The 10,272-nt window shown below is 43.5% G+C and overlaps 1 long non-coding RNA gene across 1 annotated transcript in view; it reads right to left on the bottom strand.

The window, feature by feature from the left end:
• LOC134293852 (uncharacterized) overlaps positions 1-9,529 on the bottom strand; it is a 35,313-nt gene extending 25,784 nt beyond the window's left edge. Inside the window, exon 1 of the long non-coding RNA XR_010000820.1 lies at positions 8,965-9,529. This is a non-coding gene — a long non-coding RNA (uncharacterized LOC134293852). The remainder of the gene's footprint in view (positions 1-8,964) is intronic.
• Positions 9,530-10,272: the final 743 nt, after the last annotated feature.

Raw genomic sequence — 10,272 nt, forward strand, 5'->3', positions numbered from 1 at the left:
GAGGGGGATTCTAGGAGCGGTAGCCTTGTTCGATCCAGCCATGCCCTCCTTTCGTCCTCCAAATTAGAGTGGTGAGGTTCAAGCAAGGTTTGAACTTGTTCTTCTGGAAAAAACATTTTCTTTCTCCAAACATAAAGGGACATTGAATGTTAATGTAGACGTTGGGAGAAATCGGTGTTCACACCAGGCATCTCCGAGGGAGTTCAAGGCCCAGGAACAAGAATCCAACACAGAATCCCTCTTAAGAGTTTGCTTTCTGCCTGGAAGGTGACTCGGCCATGAAGGTCAGGCCATAACTTCTATGGCAATAGGCTGCAAACTGACATCAGGTCCTAGTCTGAATTTCAAAGAAGGTATTCAAGGGACCGAAGCTGTCCTCAGAGAGGGTTCATCACTATGGAGCATTCCTTTAAAGAATCTACCATAAAGTTAGAGGAGACCCCAAAGCAGGGCCGGCCCGAGAAAACTTTAAATATTAAGCGTGGGGTGAAAATTGCGCCCCCCACACTGCAGGAGATGTGGCCATGCCCCGCGGGAGGCGGGGCATGGCCAGACCTGGCCCCGCCTCCCATGCCCTGGCCCCGCCTCCCATGCCCTGGCCCCGCCTCCCGCGCTGCTCGCCCTGACCCCGCCTCTCACGCAGCGTGGGAGGTGGGGCCAGGGCGTGCAGGTCGGGAGGCGGGGCTCCGCCCAGACGAGGCCCCGCCTCCCGCCCCACGCGCCCTTGCCCTGCTGGCCTCCACGCCGCCCCCGGGACCGTGCGCCCGAAGCGGGCGCTTCAATGGCCTCCGGGTTGGGCCGGCCCTGCCCCAAAGGCCATCCAATCCAACCCCCTTCTGCAAGGTAATAATAATAATAATAATAACTTTATTTTTATACCCCGCCCCATCTCCCCGAAGGGACTCAGGGCAGCTCACATGGGGCCATGGCCAATACAACAATCAAAAAAACCAATCACAAAGCCATGACACAATTAACCCGATAAAAACATCAACATCAATAAAAACAATCATTAAAAAGCATAAATCATGCAATATTAAAGGATTAAGGTAGGAAGACATAATCAAAGCCCTCCCAACAGATGGCCATCCATTCCCTGTATAAAAACCTCCAGAAAACTCCACCAGACACTGAATATTATTAAATTGGAATATACTGTAAGGTGCCATGCAATATACGGAAACATAGAGTAGTAAAGGTAAAGGTTTTCCCCTGACATTAAGTCCAGTCGTGTCCGATTCTGGGGGTTGGTGCTCATCTCCATTTCTAAGCCAAAGAGCCGGCATTGTCCGTAGACACCTCCTAGGTCATGTGGTCAGCATGACTGCATGGAGCGCTGTTACCTTCCTGCAGAAGCAGTTCCTATTGATCTACTCACATTTGCATATTTTCAAACTGTTAGGTTGGCAGAAGCTGGGGCTAATAGTGGTAGCTCACTCCACTCCCCAGATTCGAACTGCCAACCTTTCAGTCAGCAAGTTCAGCAGCTCAGCAGTTTAGATAAAATCATATAATTTTGATATTGGAAGAGACCCACAGTCGTTCTCTAATAAATAGGGAGCAAGCTTGCCTGGAGACTAGGACACAATGGAGCAATGGATTAAAATAGAGATTACATCTAAACTTTAGGACAAACTTTGTAATGGTCAGAGCAGTTGGACAGTGGAAAAAACTACTTCCTAAACTTCTCTCTGGAGAAGTTCAAACTATCTCGATGGCCATCTTTGAGGAGGGCTTGGATTGTGTCTCCCTGCATGGCTAAAACATTGGACTGGATGACCTTTGGGGGTCCCTTCCAACTCTAGTGGAATATAGACTGCATGGGAGACTGCTGGGGTCTCCTTCTCTGGAGGATTTTAAGCTGAGGCTGGGTGGTCATCTGTTGGGAGTGCTTTCACTGTGTCTTTTTGCCTGGTAGAAGGGGATTGGACTGGATGGCCTTTGGGGATCCCTTCCAACTTTATGAGCTTTATAGATAAGGAGGCAGGGAGGGTTTTCCTTGGCTTCCTCCAGAGAAGAGGAGACTCAATCTCTTGCTCCAGATCTGCGGCCAATCGGTCAATTGGTTGGCGGGTGGTGGGCGCTCAGCTGGGAAATTAAATGGTATCCTTGGCAGCAGCTTGAGCCACTTCCCTTCTTCCTTTCTTTCCCCATTTGCAAAAAACGAAAGCGAGAGGGAAGCTGATCCCGTGTTCCTCTCCTTTGCATTTTGCTCACTGCCAGTTCTGCAAAGATCATGGCATGACGGAGCAGAAACTATAAATAGTACCCAGCCCTTTGTATCCATTCCACCATCCACAGCTTCAATATATATATTTTTAAATAAATCATCAAGTGAATCTTGATTTTGCTATTGTATAGGAGTAATGCCTTTTCTTTAGGCCTTTGGTATAATGTGACTTGTGCATATAACCCCAAGAGGGCCCTAATCCATACATGAAGGGCTTGGGAATATCATTGCAGAGCCTCTTCTAAGCAACCATGAGTTGCCATAAGAGCCAATTTTAAAGCAGTAGTAGTAGTTGCTATTATTATTATTATTATTATTATTATTATTATTATTATTATTAGAAACACAACAAGATGAGTTCACAGCAGACACTCCGCTGGCTGATGTATTGGATCAACATCAGATACTTTCCAAGTGTCTAGGACTGTGTGATGTATCGGCGAATAATGTGAACAGATCCCAGTAAGGTGGCCTTCTGCAGCTGGCAGGTGGTAATTTTGTCAGCGCCGATTGTGTTTAAGTGCAGGCCAAGGCCTTTAGGCACTGCACCCAGTGTGCCGATCACCACTGGGACCACCTTGACTGGCTTGTGCCAGAGTCTCTGTAGTTCGATCTTTAAATCCTCATATCGTGTCAACTTTTCCAGTTGTTTCTCCTCAATCCTACCATCACCTGGGATTGCGACATTGACAATCCATACTTTGTCTTTTAACACAATCGTGAGGTCAGGAGTATTGTGCTCCAAAACCCTGTCTGTCTGAATTCGGAAGTCCCAGAGTAGCTTGACATGTTCATTCTCTAACTTTTTCCGGCTTGTGATCCCACCAGTTCTTTGTCATAGGCAGATGATATTTGTGGCACAAGTTCCAATGAATCATCTGAGCAATGGTGTTATGCCTCTGCTTGTAGTCTATCTGTGCAATATTTCTGCAGCAGCTGAGGATGGGATCTATTGTTTCATCTGCTTCCTTGCAGAGTCTACATTTGGGATCTGTCGTCGACTTTTCAATTTTGACTTTGATGGCATTGGTTCTAATGGCTTGTTCTTGGGCTGCCAGAATCAGGCCCTCCGGATCCTTTTTCAAAGTTCCATTTGTGAGCCACAGCCATGTTTTTTCTTTGTCAATTTGACTCTCTATTTTCCCAGGAACTGTCCATGGAGAGCCTTCTTTCACCAATTTTCTCTTCTGTTCTGGATTGTGTTTTTACGGTATTCACTCTTTGTATTATTATTATTATTATTATTATTATTATTATTATTATTATTATTATTATTGGGTATTTTCTCTCCAGTATGACAGCTGCTATCCTGGGTATGGACCTAGATTTGCAATGGATTTGCAGCGCTCCTTTCCAACGATCCCTCTTTAGATCCCCAAACAACCTTTCATTTCAGACTACTCTGATTGTAGTTGTTCCTTATGTCTCCCTCCGGCCTGGTTTGTTCCTTTCCTTATATTTATTGGGGTGTTTAAAGCCTTGCTCGTCCCCATAAAGGCTGTCAGAGAAACTCGCAACACCAATTGAAAAGCAACCTTGCAGCTGAAAACCCGCAGATTCTGTTCATTGAAGCAGGCAAGGATCAAAGCCAGCAGAACGTAGAGGAGAAATCACTGGGCGAAGCTTGGCTCAGCTCACAAGACCACCCTCAATGGAGGACTATCAGTGGATCATTTTGGTCTGGAGTTTGGCTTCTGTTAGATGGACTCAAGAAGGCACTAAAGCAAGAGTCCGACATCTTATTCATCGGCTGAGGCTGGATCTACACTCTCATATAATGCAGTTTGGAAATGCCTTTCAGTGCATTAAATGAGTCTATACTGACCATATAAGACTGCATTATATGTCAGTGTAGATCCAGCCTTAGCTAAACCCACAGTTACTAAACCAAGCTGGATTGTGGCACTAGATACACTGGGGCTGATAGGAGTTGCAATCCTAGAAAATTTGGAGGTCAGACAATTCCGCTTTCTTGGCATAGTAACTTTTCTATCTCATGAGTAATTTGTGATTATAATATTAAAGCACTTTGGCACTGATGGCTTAATGGCATGGGATTCTGGGAGTTGTAGTTTCACGAGGTCTTGAGCTTTCCCTGCCAAATAATGTTGGGTCTCACCAAACTGCAACTCCCAGAATCCCATAGCTTTATTTATTTTTTATTTATATTTATTTACAGTATTTATATTCCGCCCTTCTCACCCCGAAGGGGACTCAGGGCGGATCACAATATACACATAATTGGCAAACATTCAATGCCATATACACATAGACAGAGACAGACATAGAGGCAATTTAAACCTTCTCCAGCTTCCAGCTTCCTGAGGGTATGCTCAATTCCGGCCACAGGGGGAGCAGCTGCTTCATCATCCACTGCGACAGCAACTTCCTCATTCCAAACGCTTGCAGGACGATTTTTTAGAGTGTCGTAAATTAGTTAAATTAGCCTCCCCACATAGAAGTGGTACCTACATTTCCTACTTGATAGATGCAACTATCTTTCGGGTTGCTTAGGTCAGCAACGAGCAGGGGCTATTTATTTTTATTTATTTTTATTTATTTTTAGGCCACGGCAGTTAAAATGGTGCCAAACTGCATCCATGCTGAATTGGAACAATGCAGACTTCCTTTGGAAAGATCCAAGACATGGAAGGAGAAGCAAAAGCTTAATAGATTTCCTCATTCAAGAGGGAACCGAGCAAAGTTGCTATTCATCTTGGGGCAACTCATAGAGGAGTATGAAAAATCTGGGGTGCATTCTACACTGTCGATTGAATGCAGTTTGATACTTTAACCGCCATGGCTCAAGGATATGGAATCCGGGGAGTTGCAATTTGGCAAGGCACCAAGCACTGTTGGGAAAGGAAGGCCTTGCAAAACTACAACTCCCAGGATTCTATAACACCGAGCCTTGGAAGTTGAAGCAATGTCAAACTGCATTCATTCTACAATGAGAATGCACCCAGAGAAGACCAACTCCCATAGCTTTGGGCCACAGAAGTTCAAGTGGTGCCAAACCGCATCCATGCAAAGGTGTAGATGCACCCAAAGGGCGAGAAGGACATAGTGAATCCGAGAGCGATCCAATGCTGCCCCCTGCCGGTCCATCCACATGCATTGCCAGAGCCTTGCATGGTTATGGGTGGAAATACTTGGTGAAAGCCATTGAGAGGGACCAGTTGGTTGGCTGGATGTGCCTTGTGCCCTGACAGAGTCCACCAAGTAGATTTCCCAGTTGGAAGACTGGTGAAGAGGAATCCTAGACTGGTGAACATCTTCACATCTGCACCACATCATTCATGCAGTTTGAGACAACTTTCACGGCCATGGCTCAATGCGATGGAATAATAATAATAATAATAATAATAATAATAATAATAATAATAATAATAATAACAATAACAATAATAACTTTATTTTTGTTCCCCGCCTCCATCTCCCTGAAAGGAGTCAGGGCAGCTTACATATGGCACAAGGTGCCCAAAACAACTCATAAAATAAACAGACATCCTGGGAGTCGTCGTTTTGCAAGATCTTTCCATCTCTCCACCAAATGCCTCACCAAACTAAAACTCCCAGGATTCTATTGCATTGACCCTCTTGAATTGCCTTGGCCCAATGCTAATCATTCATGGGAGTTGTAGTTTGTGGTGACACAAACATTCTTTGGCAGGGAAGGCATGTAAAACTACAACTTCCAGGAGCCATAGCCATTCAAGTGGCATCAAACTAGTTCATTCTGCAGTGTGGATAAGCCCATGAAACTTTTTAAAATTGAAACTATGAATGCCTTGAATTCAGAGAGATTAATAAATACTCATAAGATTATTATTATTATTGTGTTGTCGAAGGCTTTCATGGCCGGAATCACTATGTTGCTGTGAGTTTTCCGGGCTATATGGCTATGTTCCAGAAGCATTCTATCCTGACATTTCGCCCACATGTATGGCTCTGAGGATGCCTGTCATAGATGTGGGTGAAACATCAGGAGAGAATGCTTTAGGAACATGGCCATACAGTCCAGAAAATACACAGCAACCCATTATTATTATTATTATTATTATTATTATTATTATTATTATTATTATTGTCTGATGTGTGATCCAATACAACAGCCAGCGAGTATCTGCTGTGGACTCATCTTGTTGTGTTAATAATAATAATAATAATAATAATAATAATAATAATAATAATAATAATAATAATAATCAGCTGATGACCCAAAATGCAGACTCTGCAAGAAAACCAACAAAACCATTGATCATATCCTCAGCTGCTGTAAGAAAATCACACAGACAGACTACAAACAGAGACACAATTATGTGGCCCAAATGATCCATTGGAACTTATGCCTCAAGTACCACCTGCCAGCAGTAAATAACTGGTGGGATCACAAACCTGCAAAAGTATTGGAAAATGAGCACGCAAAGATACTGTGGGACTTCCGAATCCAGACTGACAAAGTTCTGGGACACAACACACCAGACATCACAGTTGTGGAAAAGAAAAAGGTTTGGATCATTGATGTCGCCATCCCAGGTGACAGTCGCATTGACGAAAAACAACAGGAAAAACTCAGCCGCTATCAGGACTTCAAGATCGAACTTCAAAGACTCTGGCAGAAACCAGTGCAGGTGGTCCCAGTGGTGATCGGCACATTGGGTGCCGTGCCAAAAGATCTCAGCCGGTATTTGGAAACAATAGACATTGACAAAATCACGATCTGCCAACTGCAAAAGGCCACCCTACTGGAATTTGCACGCATCATCTAAAAATACATTACACAGTCCTAGACACTTGGGAAGTGTTCGACTTGTAATTTTGTGATACGAAATCCAGGATATCTATCTTGTTTGCTGTATCATACAACAAAATAATAATAATAATAATAATAATAATAATAATAATAATAATAATAATGCAGCTCTTAAGCATTTTTCTCATTACACAAGGAGCAGAAATATGAGCAAAGGGATGAAGTAGCTCCACCCCAACCCAATTTCACAAGTATAAACAGTAAACACACACAATGCAAACCCTAGGTAGGATCTGGGATGCATCATCCTCCTGTTCATTTCCTTCCAGCCATAATCCTCTCCTCCTTTTTTGGGCTGGAAAAAGAAACCTTACTTGAGTAAAGCAAGTGTGTGCAAACGTGGCTCTTAATTGATTTCTTACATATTAATATGTCAATCACCAGGGAAAAGGGGGGGGGAGTATTAATGACTCAAAAGCAAGCTTGACATTCTTGTTAATTAAATAGCCATCCTGATTCTAATCCACTGGAAATTAATCATTGGGGGAATTAAAAGGCGCCAGGAGAAGATACTTCATTATGGCGATGGCTGTGCTCAAGCGCTCGCTGTTGGGACGGCAAGGAGATGCTTCGTGGGGAGAGCAGGCAAGTGGCTATTAATCCTCCCCAGTTGGCTACCAGGGACCCCCACATTCCCATATATAATGTTTATCAAACATCCACGTTGCACCAGACATTGGAGGCAAGGATGCAGAGTGAATGGCGCCACTTTGAAAAGCCACGGCTTATTTCTATGAGATTCCAGGAGGTATAGTTTTGCAAGGCTTTTAGCCTTGTCTGGGATCATCTACACCAGGGGTCCTCAAACTTTTAAAGCAAAGGGCCAGTCTACAATCCTTCAGACTGTTGAGGGGCCGAATTATCATTTGGGAAAAAAAACGAACAAATTCCTATGCACACTGCACATGTCTTATTTGTAGTGCAAAACAACAACAACAACAACAACAATGAAAGAATACAATATTTAAAAATGAAAACAATTTCAATGGAAAGTGTGGGCCTGCTACTGGCCAATGAGATAGTCAAGTTAATTAGGATTGTTGTTGTTGTTGTTGTGTGCCTTCAAGTCATTTCAGAATTTGTGTGAGCCTAAGTCTAAAATTAATTATGTATTTACTTATTACATTTATTTACTACATTTATATCCCACCCTTCTTACCCCGAAGGGGACTCAGAGCAGCTGTATGTACATAAAATATATGATATTATTAGCATAGCACAATATTAGCATTATACATTACTATATTGAACTATACCACTATACTGTAATACTATATGTAATATATAACATATAATTAATATTATTATATGGTATTATTATTAGTATTATATTGTATAACATTATAATATTTTTATCAATATTATATGTATATATAGAATATATTATATTATTAAAACTGATATAAAAATATATTATAAAACTGAGGGTGGGGGCCAGGTAAATGACCTTGAAGGGCCGCATCCGGCTGCCGGGCCTTAGTTTGGGGACCCCTGATCTACACCAAGTATGAGCAAACTCTGGCCCTCCAGGTGTTTTGGACTACAACTCCCACAATTCCAAACAACCGGTAGGTGACCATGGTGCCCCTGGTAGTGCAGCGTATTAAAGTGCTGAGCTGCTGAACTTGCGAACATAATGCAAAACATGCAAATGTGAGTAGATCAATAGGTACTGCTCTGGCAGGAAGGTAATGGCACTCCATGCAGTCATGCCGGCCACATGAACTTGGAGGTGTCTATGGACAATGCCGGCTCTTCGGCTAGAAATGGAGATGAGCACCAACCCCCAGAGTCGGACACGACTAGACTTAATATCAGGGGAAAATCTTTTTACCTTTACTTAATGTATACCCTCATTTTTGAGAGGTAATTTAGCCACAAAATAAAAGTGAAAGTGAAATTTGAGTAAATACAGTACCTGCATTAGTAGCTTGAAGAACGAGTGCTTCTCCATTTCCATCCCTGCCGGGTAAGGCAAGATTGGTGTCCACTCTTCAGAGCTGAGGCTACCAAGGCTTGAGTTTTTAATAAGCCTCTGCCCCGAATGTGTGAAGAGCCAGCCAGGCACTCTTCTTGGAAGGCCGTCAGATCCCTCACAAGGCACATGAGCATTAGCATGGCCAGCACGCGGGTGAAGCCAGCCGCAAGTCAGCTCTGGCTTCCATCTCATTTAAGAGACCAGAACTGGAATTGCCACTTGCTTTTAGGCAAAAATGAGAGAACAAACTGCCAACAAAGTGGACTTATCAAGGTTCTGCAAGCCTTTTCAATGGAAAAAAAAGACTTCAGGGATGTCTCATTGCATCTGGCGTTTGCTCTCCTGCAATAGAATTCCAAAAATGAGAGTTTGCAAGAAATGAAAGGAGACATTTGCTTCATTGAGCACATCCTGGGCTCAGATGGGAACCCCAGTGAAATGACTGGCCTTCCCTGAACAAAGTAAGGTAAAGGTAAAGGTAAAGGTAAAGGTAAAGGTAAAGGTAAAGGTATTCTCCTGACATTAAGTCATGTCCAACTCGGGTGCTCATCTTCATTTCTAAGCTGAAGAGCCGGCATTGTCCATAGACACCTCCAAGGTCATGTGGCCGGCATGACTGCATGGAACGCCGTTACCTTCCCGCCGGAGCGGTACCTATTGATCTACTCACATTTGCATGTTTTTGAACTGCTAGGTTGGCAGAAGCTGGAGCTAACAGTGGGCGCTCACTCCGCTCCCCGGATTTGAACCTGGGACTTATTGATCTACTCACATTTGTATGTTTTCGAACTGCTAACTGGACAAAGTAGCATTACCTTTTCAAGGTTTGCAAGATAAAATGGGTTAATCTGAGACGAAGTGGATGTGATCCTAGAGAAGATGGGCTTAGAAACATGACCGAACGTGTCCACTGGTGTCAGAAAGGTGTCTTTGGGTGCATCTACACTGCAGGATTGATACAGTTTGGGACCACTTTAACTATCATGGCTCAATGCTATAGAATCCTGGGAGTTGTCATTTGGGTGCATCTGCACCTTAGTATGGTTGCACATTGATCCCACTTGAACCGCCATGGCTCAATGCTATGGAACCCTGGGAGTTGTAGTTTGACAAGACCTTGAACCGTTGAAGCGTCACCAAACTACAACTCCCAGAATCCCATAGCACCGAGCCATGGCAGTTAAAGAGGGACCAAAACTGTATTGTTTCTACAATGCAGATGCACCCTGGAGACATTTGCACAGAAAT

This window comes from Anolis carolinensis, unplaced genomic scaffold, assembly GCF_035594765.1.
Source record: "Anolis carolinensis isolate JA03-04 unplaced genomic scaffold, rAnoCar3.1.pri scaffold_10, whole genome shotgun sequence".
NCBI classification, from domain to species: domain Eukaryota; kingdom Metazoa; phylum Chordata; class Lepidosauria; order Squamata; family Dactyloidae; genus Anolis; species Anolis carolinensis.